The sequence below is a fragment of the Bombyx mori genome, chromosome 21 (assembly GCF_030269925.1).
Source record: "Bombyx mori chromosome 21, ASM3026992v2".
Taxonomy (NCBI): Eukaryota; Metazoa; Arthropoda; class Insecta; order Lepidoptera; family Bombycidae; genus Bombyx; species Bombyx mori.
Window position 1 is genome coordinate 1,336,652 of NC_085127.1, and position 13,171 is coordinate 1,349,822.

At 37.1% G+C, this 13,171-nt stretch overlaps 1 protein-coding gene across 4 annotated transcripts in view; it reads left to right on the forward strand.

The window, feature by feature from the left end:
• The window catches only part of LOC105841531 (uncharacterized), a 273,844-nt gene that overhangs the window by 200,211 nt on the left and 60,462 nt on the right, over positions 1 to 13,171 (forward strand). The window contains exon 1 of one of the 4 annotated variants that reach the window (XM_062674642.1): positions 2,387 to 2,489. The exons of the other annotated variants lie outside the window; for them this stretch is intronic. The gene's annotated coding sequence lies outside the window, so the exon portion shown is untranslated. Of the gene's footprint in view, positions 1 to 2,386; positions 2,490 to 13,171 lie in introns of those variants that run through there. 4 annotated transcript variants of the gene reach the window in all.

The following is a 13,171-nucleotide window of genomic DNA, read 5'->3' on the forward strand; positions in this document are numbered from 1 at the left end:
CAACGGCTGCCCTACCCTTCAAGCCACGCATGATTGCCTTACGGCAGAAATAGGCGAGGTGGTGGTACCTATCCGTGCGGACTCACAAGAGGTCCTCCTACCACTAGTAAAAATGACACGCAGTGGTAATCTCTTAGGCCAGGTCTAAATATGACAATTGATATTTACAATTTAAGTTTGCAAATCTTAAGGACAAATGAGACACATTTTTAGGAGTAAATATAGTATTATCAATAGAGCGGTATATACTCATAAATGAAAAGTTTTATTAAGGAGTACGCGATGGCAAAAAATAAGATTGAGAAGCACTGGGTTTAAACATTAGCTTTGAACAACTATGGCCATTAATGCATGATGGATTATGTCGCTTGAATCACATGCCTTATTTAGTGCCTGATGACATTAGCAATTGATACATAGGTACCTTGTATATAATATATTATTATTATATATGTAGTTGATTTCAACAAATTTATATACTTCGTACAAATTTATTGTTTTCATTAATAGCTTTAATATCAACAAACAACAACAAATAAGACATTTGCACCTTTTACTTTAAATGATTATGAAATGCTCAATATTGCGCATTTGGATTATACCATATTATTTAGAGCTTGCCATGCCAATCTAAATAAATAAAAATTGTATAAATAAAAAAGTAGTATATTGGCAATAAGACGTGCTTCATGGGAATTTATAATCATGTAATTTCCTTCAAGAGGCAAACCCGCTTTCATCTTGGAATGAAATAGTCTATATATATAGACATAGGTTTTTAATGTCATGTTAAACTCGAAAAAATGGAAAATGTACTGAAAAAACAACAATAAAAACAGAAAAACAATTATCTAAATACTATATATATCACATAAGAGACAATTACATAAAAATACTTCTGAAGATTTTATTCCTATCATTTGTGAGCTATACACGTTTTTAACTACATAAATAATATCAATTATTTTTATTCACTATCTACTAATGTGCTTCGTAATGGTTTGATTTTTGTTTGCCTATCTTCATTCCCAAATACGAAAATACATATTATGTTTTTGTGTCCTGAAGCCTCTGAATTATCCTTTAAAGACTTTAAATAGACTGTCTGCAAAATGATATAAACAAGCGGTATGTTTTATTGGCTAGAACTACGACTAAAAATAATAATCCAAAATCTGAATAAAATTTCGAAAAAAAAAAAAAAACATTTCAGCCATATTCGTTCATTCACCCACAGGCTGATGAAAGTTGACGCAATTAATTTCGTGCACAAAATCGAATCTCGTACCCTGTTATTACGGGTTCAATCATTTATCTTTAAAATGTGTTAAAAATACCAGTACGTACTGTTACCACAAGTACATTCGAGACCGAAATTGTAAAGTTTTTCTTGAACAGTTGTGATTATAGAATTAAGACATGCCAACTTTGGAATGAGCTCCCCTCTACGGTGTTTCCTGCGCGCCGTAACATGGCCTTCTTCAAACAAGGCTTGTGGAAAGTACTTGACGGTAGGCAGCGGCTTGGCTCTGCCCCTGGTATTGCTGAAGTCCATGGGCGACGATAACCACTCACCATCAGGTGGGCCGTACGCTCGTCTGCCTACAAAGACAATAAATAAAAAAATCAATTATTAGTGATATTCATTAAAGAAAAAATATTAGTGAACATTATTTTTTAACAATAGAAACAATATTATAAATTTACCATAGTAACTCATTCTAACTATATTCAGGTCATATACTGGTTCAAAACTCTGGAGTGCTCTGAAAAAGCCCCTCTGTCTTTTTTACAATTAGAGCAGAACTTATCCATACTACTTCGAGCCGCTGCATACATCAGTGCGTTCCCAAGGTAATTTTTACCTCTCACCAACCAGCCTTGGAACGAACTGCCCTCCACAGAGTTACGACATGTCCTTCTTCATGGTCCACTTGGCTTGCGGGAAGTACTCAGTAGTAAGCAGTGACTCGGATGTGCCCATGGCATTCATAATGACCATGACCCACTGTCACCACTCATATCAGGAAGGCACGTCGTCTTTCTAAATCAATAAATAAAAAAACTCGCCGGTATAGGTAACTTGTAAATGCGGTTGTAAAATCTGCTAACCTATAACTCTTATACTTCATCAGCAGAAGGCCTAATTTAATTAATGAAAATACTCCAAATTTCGTACGTTATCACAACGTCCTATCAAAACTATTGAGCCGAATTACCCCATAAGAAAGCTTTGTTTTGATAAAAGATTACTCAGCAACACATTTAATTCGGATATAAATTTTCAAGAGCCAAAAAAACAATAATTTCATTCCTACTGTCTTGTTCTTGTCGTTTATTTTAATAACGTCAGCCGTCAACATAATGGCCTCTATTTCCATCTTTCAGATACCATCATTAGGGTCATATCCTTTTTATAAACCGTGTGTGGTTCATCTTGTGGGAGCCCTAATTCCATCCAGGATATTCGCTTTTAGAGATTGTGCAAGGTAAGCCCGGACCAAGAGTACTAGCTTCGTACAAAGACGCTGCGTTATTTTTAACCCTGCTGTATCGGTCATGGTCGCAAACTGTAATCATAAACACAAAGTTTCGAATGTCATGAAACTGTTATTCTATGTACACGTAACCAGCTGGCTCTCGCAATTGTACGCACGTGTAGACACAAAAGCGAGAGGTCACTAGGCTCATTTGTTTCCATCCCACAGCCCCAGCACTTGGAGTGGTAGTGTCTCAACCTACCAAATAAACAATGGAACGTTACTTCGTGTGTAGCTATAATATAAAACTAATACCTCCTGCTCAAAGCAGTACCGATCCTGCGGACCGAATGGCAAACGTCGACGTCGCCCCAAACACGTCATTTCAGATCCTCCCGATCAACTAACGGTGCTTTTAGGTACCTCAAGCACCGGTCACAGCGACCAAGGGCTCGGCGAGTAAACTAACCCACTGACACAGCCCACAGAGTTTCTCTCCGGATCCTATCAGTGGGTCGCGTTTCCGATCCGGTGGTAGATTCTGCGAAGCACTGCTCTTCCTAGGGGTTAGGATTAGCAATATCGTTAGGTTTGAGCCCCATGAGCTCACCTAATCGCCTGGAGAATCTAGCATAACTCCTTGAGATTACTAGAATAGGTAGGAGAAAACCGATACGGTGTGACGGTGCTAAAGTAATTTGCACTCAGTCGTGTTCGTAGGTCGCGCCGCAATGTATGTTTTCGAGTTTTAAATACACAGTACGAACTAATAGGTCCTGATACCTATAAATTATGTTACTTAATAATTAAGTACTTGTTTATCTACATTAATCATTTGTTTATGTTAATTGTTATTTACTACGATGACGTTACTGATTTATATAATTATAAAAAATCGAAAGCGCTTCTTCTCAGTCGGACACTCTTGTCAGAGTGGTCGTGGTTGCGTTGACGCTGTATGTGCAGTAGGACCTGTTAGCTCGCCCATGCTCCCGACAACCGCCCTCCAGGCAATGCGCTTCCAGGTCTGGCGGTTCGAAGCGTTACGAGTACATTCGACCATAGTGGACTCAATTGACTTCTTTATTAGGTCAGTCTAGCGGGTCGGTGAGCGGCCGCGTGATCTTCTGCCATCCACCCGGTCCTGGATTACCAGTCTCTCCATGGAGTGCTCATACAATTAATAGATAATGTTTTTGTAATTAAAACGTATATTATTATTGCTATAGAAATTTCAACTTCATGTCTCTGTCACTTTGAAGTTGACCATCTGAATTTAGATTTTACAGTTTTCTCCGTGACTGTACGCGATGACTACCCGCTAAATACGGGCGTATGCATTAAACTGTCTACACTTTCACGATGCCCTTACCTTAAATATTTGTATGAGGCTTGGTTACTTAATTATCTGGCTGTTAACACGAGGTCAATGAACTTAATTAATCGAATGATAAATTAATAATGTTTAGGTAAATTATTATAATACTATTTTCTTTTTCTTTTTTTTTATTGCTTAGATGTGTGGACGAGCTCACAGCCCACCTGGTGTTAAGTGGTTACTGGAGCCCATAGACATCTACAACGTAAATGCGCCACACACCTTGGGATATAGTTCTAAGGTCTCAGTATAGTCACAACGGCTGCCCCACCCATCAAACCGAAACGCATCACTGCTTCACGGCAGAAACAGGCGGGGCGGTGGTACCCACCCGTGCGGACTCACAAGAGGTCCTACCACCAGTAATTACGCAAATTATAACTTTGCGGGTTTCATTTTTATTGCACGATGTTATTCCTTCACCGTGGAAGTCAATCGTGAACATTTGTTGAGTACGTATTTCATTAGAAATATTTCTATTAGAAAAAATTATTCTATTAGAAATATTTCTATTAGAAAAATTTCTATAGAAGACCTGTGAATGCTATTGTCCACGTTCGAGATCTTAAGTGTTTTATTCAAATAGTAATTGAAAAGCTTTATCGATGTATTATAATCGTTATATTAAATACTTTTTTGTTATCCTACGTAGGCTGGTATCCTTAAGAGGCTATTTCAGCTTCACCCTAGCGTGTAGGTGAGCTCACGGGGCTCAAACCGGGAGTGTTGCTAACACTGCCTCTAGCAGAAGCAGTGCTCCGCAGAATCTACCACCGGATCGGGAACGCGACCAACTGCGAAGATCCAGCGAGAAACTCAGTGGGCTGTGTCTATGTATTAATACACCCGTCGAACTCTTCGTAAAGTCTAATGCTTTTGTTATTGATTTTATGTATTTTTCATATTTGAAATTTCATACTCCTCCGTCCGCGCAATTTTCTTAAAAAGAAGTACAAAGTTTTTGCTTCACCTATTATTAGATAGATTCTAATAATATTCGTAAATTAAATCATTTGGCATTATGAAAGGAATCTTCACTCTTTCACTGATTACAACGGTACTAAGCTTGCTGCGATTTGATCCTTCTGTCTAGGGGATATACCCGTAACTGCTTAAAACCAGATTCGCCGTGAGCATAAATCACATTTCACCGCCAAATCACATAACGCGCGGGTCACTGACATGTCCATCGGTCAAGGTCGCTGAACAAATAAAAGGAACATATTTCTATGAGGTCAAAAATGCACGTGGTTACATGCCGAGAAATGGACTTCTTCCGCGGAGTGACAGTGCATAGAACTTAGAACGCTTAGAATTGACTTCGTTATTTGCAATCGTCATCGGCCCGATCAATTTATTTGACGAGTCTTCTGTTTCTAAGCATGATCGAACAACTTGTCTTTCATTTTTAATACTATAATGAAGACGAGACATAATGTAAGTTTGATTTCTCTTCAAGCGCCTTGTCCTTTTTCTGTCGTGATGAAATAATTCTTATTTTTAAGCTATAAATTTCATTATAATTACCACAGTACTTTAAATTTTATCAAAGTCCAACTATGTATTTCTAAAAAAAAACTTTTTTAATTGGTGAAAGATCTGACTAATGCCTTTACTAAACGATTTTGGAGCCCATTGTCTACATGCTTTTATACCCATTTTGAGCTATGTCATTGAAGCTCCAATGCCATAGGTATAACAGCTTTTCCACTCTTAAAACAAGAAAAACATGTTGTGCGGTGGTGTGCCCACACGATCCTAAGGATAATCTTGGTACTCTGAATAATCTTGAACTACCACCAGTCCAAAAGGATGTAATGTAATTGTTTTATTCGTAAAATTTCAATACATTTGCACTTGGAGAGTTAATTGAGATATGGGACGAAGATATTACTGCAAACATCATAATAATCCGGGGGGAGTTGTAATAACGGCTCAACGAGACCACATCAACATATATATCGATTCTAGCCAAAAACTGTATCACCGGATACTTTGCCGTAGTTTTTTTTATAACATAACTATAAATCACAAACCTAGTAATTTTCTCCTACAAGGGCAATAAAAATATAAAACATGTCTATACATTTAATGTTATGTACCTTAGAATGAGTCAACTCCCGACACCGGTAGACTTCGGTAGAATCGGGTTACACTTGACATTGAACTTGTTAGTACTCCAATTTGGTTAGAATATAAATTACATATAGTAATTGACCTAGGATTGTCACTATGGAGGAATGTTTTGGAGTGCTGCGAAAATAGTCATCTATACGAGTTTTATTTTATTTTTTATTGCTTAGATGGGTGGACGAGCTCACAGCCCACCTGGTGTTAAGTGGTTACTGGAGCCCATAGACATCTACAACGTAAATGCCGCCACTCACCTTGAGATATGAGTTCTAAGGTCTCAAGTATGGTTACAACGGCTGCCCCATTCTTCAAACCGAAACACATGAATGCTTCACGGCTGAAATAGGCAGGGTGGTGGTACCTACCCGTGCATTCATCGCAAATGCAAGTGACGATGTTTCTGTGACCGTTAAGCAAAACAAGGCATATCATTTAATTCCTGCTGCAACCACTGATTAGGTTTGGGCCTGTATACTCGTATTCATATTGATGAAAAACATACATATTTACTAAAAACCCGGCTAGGAGGTACGATGACTTTCGACCCAAGTAGCCGGTAAAAAATGGATGGGCAGAACTGATGACCGCACTCAATGGTATGGATTGGGAGATGCCTATGTCCAGCAGTGGACGGTTGGGGCTAATGATAATGATGACTTTTAAAGGACTACTCAATTAACAAACAACAAGAGTTGAAAGTAGTTCGTAGTTAGATAGTAGTAGTAGTAGTAGTGGCGGTAGTTCTTTTGACGTTCAACAAGTATGTATGTACTTTCATTTATGTTGAATAAATTTTTGGAGTTTACTCCTTTAGAATCGATTTACATATATAGGCCCGGGGTATGAAAATTATGGGGACCAAAATCGTACTAGCATGTCACACGAAATGCGTTATGCGCCTGCGCCGGCAGTCCGCCACAAAGCCTCGTACTGATCGCGCGTTTCTCTCATTATTGTATTTTCATATATTTGTTAGTCGTTTGTTTTGTGTCTCGTTAATTTGTTAATAATCTGTAGTGTATCGTGTTGTCGTAATATAGAACTATTTCTCGTATTGTTTCGTTTAATTTTTTATATCCAGTAAACTCCAGTCGTGCGTCGGAGCGGACACACACACTTTTTTTTTTTATTTGATTTGATTTGATTTGAAAATAGAATACCATATATTTGTAATTAAATTTATTTGTATTGAATTTATCGCCAACGATAAATTACTTTTCAAACGACAAGTATTTTGAAACGGCAACATCGTTAATAAAAATACCCATTATTTCGTTAATAAGTGTAATAAATTCACTAAAATCCAAATGAACCGTGACTTAATTCACTTCAATATCTAAATTGACTTGTAGATTTAACTGAATGCAATTTACCCGAACCATTTACATTTCAATGGGGCTACTAAGCATTTAGAAGTTATTTAAACTGGTACGAATGCTGAATACTTTTACAAAGGTCAATGAACAGCCTTCAGAGGTCGTTGGAAAACGGACTGTAGGGCTTTATGAAGGCAACTGTATATTGCTAAAGACGTATGACTGAAATATCCCAGATCATAATACTGTGTGTTTTCAAATAATTGATCATAATCATCATCATAGTCAGTTAATCTTGGCAGAGCAATCGTCTTTGGTATCCTTGTTTAATAAAGCCTTGACAGCTGTGCTATTGTCCATAGTTTGCAAACTAAGGCTTGGCCAACGCACTCGTTAAGGGGAGTTTTTTCTGTGATATTATCATCCTAATATTGCAGTTCAGATTTATCCAATAAACCCAAACCCAAAACCAAACTTAAACCCAAACTCAAACCCAACTTTTGGCCATAGGCCAATACGGTACTGGGTCCCTACATTGGCCATCAATATCTACTTCCAGAAAGCCACTATTACTAGACATTGCTTCGCCATGTCCACACCCTACATTAGCCGGTTCATTTAATTAACTCAGAGGATTTTCACTTCCTTAGGATATTCGATAAAATCTACTGCTTTATTTATTGGGATCGATCCAATTGAAGCTCCCTCGCTGACTGATCGTTATGCGAGAAAAGTAAGTTAGTCTCTGGAAACACCTCCAATTTAATTTTAGTTCTTATTTTTTTTTATTTTTTTTTATTTATTTATGTACACACAGAAAACAAGACACAGTACAGAGTAATAGGAAAATTATGTACAAAGGCACTGCTTATTTCTTTGAGAAATCTCTTCCAGCAGACCTGCGAGAGGATAATGAGAATAATAATAAAAAGTGATAAGTGTGTGTAGAACACATAACTAAAATAACAAATACAACATGAGAATTATAGCACATACACATAGCAAATATTATAAGTAACACAGTAACACTCTTAATTAATACACGAGAACCTACGGATGACGGCTAGAGCTGATAAGATCACTGCGCAAACATCAGCGCCGTTCAGTAGGGCCCTGTCTGCCCTATCAAGACCACTGGTTGATTAATGGGAACTAGAACCTAAATCCGATATCAGTTAGCGAATTGTTTTAATTCTCGGTGTTACGGTTGATAAATTAAATGGTACCACGATTCTGTGTAATGTCAAGATTGAGTTAGAGTGTTTGTGATTTTGCTGAATTAATTTTTGTTTGAGGTACAATTTAACATTAGTATTTATTGTTATTTATGAAAGTATTTATATCGTTTTTAGCTAAGTTAGACCCGTGGGGGCTGTGGGTTAAAGATGTTTTACTGTGATATATATATATATAACAGTGTAGTTAATGTCATCAAAATATCGATGTCACCTCAATCAATAACCACGCTCATGACCTTCATTGAGTTTTCAAAAAGGTTCCTCTTATATTCGTGTAGCTTGTAGAAAGTCTACTGTTTTTGTATTTAAAAAAGTTCCGTTTTTTTTGGTTTTGTTTTTTTATTGCTTAGATGGGTCGAGCTCAAAGCCTACCTGGTGTTAAGTGGTTACTGGAGCACATAGACATCTACGACGTAAATGCGCCACCCACCTTGAGATATAAGTTCTAAGGTCTCAGTATAGTTACAACGGCTGCCCCACCCTTCAAACTGAAACGCATTACTGCTTCACGGCAGAAATATGCAGGGCGATGGTACCTACGCGCGCGGACCTACCTGCGTTGTACTATAGTATTCACAAAGTATTTCTATCAACTAAAAATATAAGCTGTTATTGAGCGCAATTCCTAAGAATTGTGAACTGTGAAAATTTACTAGTAAAATCGTTCAACTTTCTTTACTGATGGACATTTTATATTCAAATTTCCATATGAATATCATAAATTGTTTTTGTCGAATGACGTGCTATTTTTTTTATTATAAACAAAGGTATTCGTTTAATAATCGATTATAATTCGAATAATCGGTATTCAAGTAGCGAGACGTCGGCGCCGCTGTCACAATACGACGAGCGGCGCCTGTGGCCACACTACATTACGAACGGAGAACAGTAACGCAATATTTTAGCGCACATAAGACTGTCCGACTAACTAGATTTCTTCTGTATATACTCGTATGACGAATAATTCTCTATAATTGCGAATTAATTTTACTTCACACGCGCAGCGGAAGACGTAACGTGGGACGCCCCCTGGCTAGATGGTGCGATGACCTCCGCACGGTGGCCGGCAAGAAGTGGATGAGGAGAGCCGCAGACCGTGCTCAATGGTGTGGATTGGGAGAGGCCTATGTTCAGCAGTGGACGACTGTGGGCTGTTGATGATGATGATGATGATTTACTTCACACTAGTGATGTCGTTTATTATCTCCAACCGAAATTTATGTTGTTGCTTGGTAATTTAGTTATAAATTAAGCAATGTAACACCACTACCGCGATTCAGTAAACTAATATCCTCATATATTGTAATGCTGTAGTTGTCTTTTTAAAACTTTACTTTCGGATAAGGGCCGCTTACGTCATGAAAAACTCAAGCAAGAATTTTCAAATCCAGCCAGTAGTTTTTGCGTGATGTGAGCGCAACCGCAGATATATCGCAGATTACTAAAAATTTGGAATTTAAATTTCCGTTTATTCTTATCTTTACTTAATAATTATTTAGACTAATAGAATATTGTTCAATTACTGAACATAAAAATGTCAGCGAGTGACGTCCGTCATCGCGCCAAATTAACTTTCAAATGTAGCTGCCAAGAGGAACGTATCATCATTTTATAGTTTTCTTATATTAAGTCGTTTATTTGTAATACAAAGGCTCAATAAATATTTCATACAAAAAATACAGTCCACGTTTAATTACTATAACGCAACAAATATAATATTAGGTATTATCATTGAATAGTATTATATCGTATTATTTTATATGTAATAATAACGAAATTTAACTGTATTTTAACTATATTCCGATAAGTTTACAATTGTGAATTTTGTGGGTATTTTAATTTTTCAATACCATTTATTTAATAACATCATTCGAGATGAAAAGCTTCTTAACTAACCGTTTTCGTTACTAGTTAATGAAAATAAACTAGTCGCTTCCGAGTAAGCTACTTCACTGGTGGTAGGACCTTTTGGGAGTCCGCACGGGTAGGTACCACCACCCCGCCTATTTCCGCCATGAAGCAGTAATGCGTTTCGGTTCGAAGGGTGGGGTAGCCGTTGTAACTATACTGAGATCTTAGAACTTATATCTCGAGTTGGGTGGCGCATTTACGTTGTAGAGGTCTATGGGCTCCAGTAACCATTTAACACCAGGTGGGCTGTGAGCTCGTCTATCCATCTAAGCAATAAAAAAAAATTAAAAAAAAAAAGCTAAGTTGGGAAAAATAGTCTCAACATCATTAAACCCATTCACATGGCCATTTACATAGCCCATGACCATATCAATTTTGACATCTCACGATTTCAAGTATCAAGTATTTTGGACTACATCTGTGACTTTCCGAGACAGGACTTCACAAATACCAGAGTGCTTTACTATTCTCCTTTACCTACGCTAGTACCATACAAATCGAATATAGATCGATTTATCGATACAACATCGCTCGATCATTTGAATGCGACTCGATTGCGTTCTTACACGATAAATCGAATCATTCCATTAATATATTAATAATTTAATATGAAAACAGTTTAATATGTAATGTTGTTTATTTTAATGCCATTGCTCAAACTCGCGTGCTTCTAATATTGCCAGATTTAATTAAAAGAGTCCTTGTGAATTAATTTGATTGCTGGATTTGTATGATTTGCGTTCGAATGTTTTGCTCGACTTCTGGGGCTTGAATATATTTTCTTTAATTGATACTGCCTTCCGCAAGGGTACGGCTTCCGCTGGGTAGGAATTAGAAGGTGTTTTGGCTAACACGAGGTTAAGAGGTTCACCTCGGTGAGTGGTACTTCCAAACAGCGCTGTAATATCGGGAACAAGGAAGAATTTAACAATACTGCATAATCGTTAACAGCGGAGATAATTACGGAAGGAATAATGAATGCTGCAATGTTCTTATAATCAATCGTTACGTTGTTATCAAAGAAAAGGTAAAAATATGCGTCAAATACTATAACTAATACTATACTTTCTTAATACACTTTTATTAGCTTCAGACGTATGTATCTTAGTTTGTAACGGAATCTTTGAACATGATTTTGACCCCCTTTAAAACGTCGGATTAACTCGAAATTTTGTATACTTATTAAGGACAGATGACAATTCAATATTAAAAAATATTGAAAAAATTGAAAATGAACTAAAAAATGAAAATTAAATATGTAATATGTAGTTTAAAAAAACTAACAAAATACTTTTTTATAGAAAATCCAACAAAAAAATAGAAAATGGCGTGGGGTGCATGGTATCAGTAGTTATAAATATTTTATAAACAGATATGAGTAGAAGGGTTGTTTTGATAATATCCTGAAAAGCACCCCACGCGTTTTTTTACAATAAAATAATTTTTTCTTACACTCTTTTTAATTCGAATTTATTAAAATTTATTTTATATTTTTTAATTGGATTTTCTATAAAAGCGTATTATTTTTAGTTTTTTTTAAACAATTTTTTATTAACAACGTATTTATTCCCATTTAGAAAGCAAAATAGGTTCTTTCCGGCATTATTTTTTTTGTTGTAAATCACAAGTGTTACAATTAGCGCCTTGTTAGTGTTATGATTGGTACTGACGGAAGGGCAAATAGATTAGCATTATACAATAAATTCAAAACGTTCGTAATTATAGTATTGATCGCGTTAGATATCGCTCGGACAAGGTTTAATATGAATTTGAATTGAGTATTTAATCTGTGGCGCCATTACGCATTACGAAATAAATGTACTAAACAAGCTCTTTAGAAATAGCTGGAGATAAATAAATGTGTTTACATCCCTGTACTCTAAGCCGAGGTTGAAGATGGATTGTAGAACGCTTGTCCTCTTTTTTACGAGGCGGGTAAAGCCTACTGAGCAGAAGTAAGCAGGATTGTGTGACCTATCCGGGCGGGCTTACCATATATCCAAACACCAATAAATCCCAGCTGACTATCGCAGTACTGCGAAGCCCTAATCGTCTTACCACACACACGCGTGATAGTGTTATTCTGTGTTAAGGATATTCGTTTTCGTGAGCACAACATTAGTCAATCAACCGGTCATCGTTCGGTCAGCCCTTCGTCGCAAGCGACGGGTTCGACGAGTAAATTAACCCACAGACACAGCCCACTGAATTTCTCGCCGGATCTTCTCAGTGGGTCACGTTTTCGATCCGGTGGTAGATTCTGCGAAGCACGGCTCTTGCTAGGGTTCGTGTTGGCAACGTCGTCAGGTTTGAGCCCCGTGAGTTCACCTACTAGTTAAGGTTACGCTGAAATAGCCTCTCAAGGCTATCAGCTTAAGTAGGGAAAAAAAAGTCAATCTCACAATTCTAAATTAAGGACCGCTCACTATGGCGGACTATGGGAGAAGCCTACATTCATCAGTGGAGAGATACAGGCTAATCATAAAACTAACCGCTAAAGTAAGATGAAGTTATTGTTCGTTTCTATACGTATAAGTTTGTCTGGAATAGAACTTTCTAAGCGACGAGACCCCGAAATTTGTTTTATTGTCATTTTAAGGCTTATTTATTTAAGAATGGATGGAGACAGCTAGTTGACGGAATCGGATGGAGTCACGAGCCTCAGCAATGAGAGACCGATTGAAGAGAGAGAGAGAGAGAAAGGCTTATTTACTG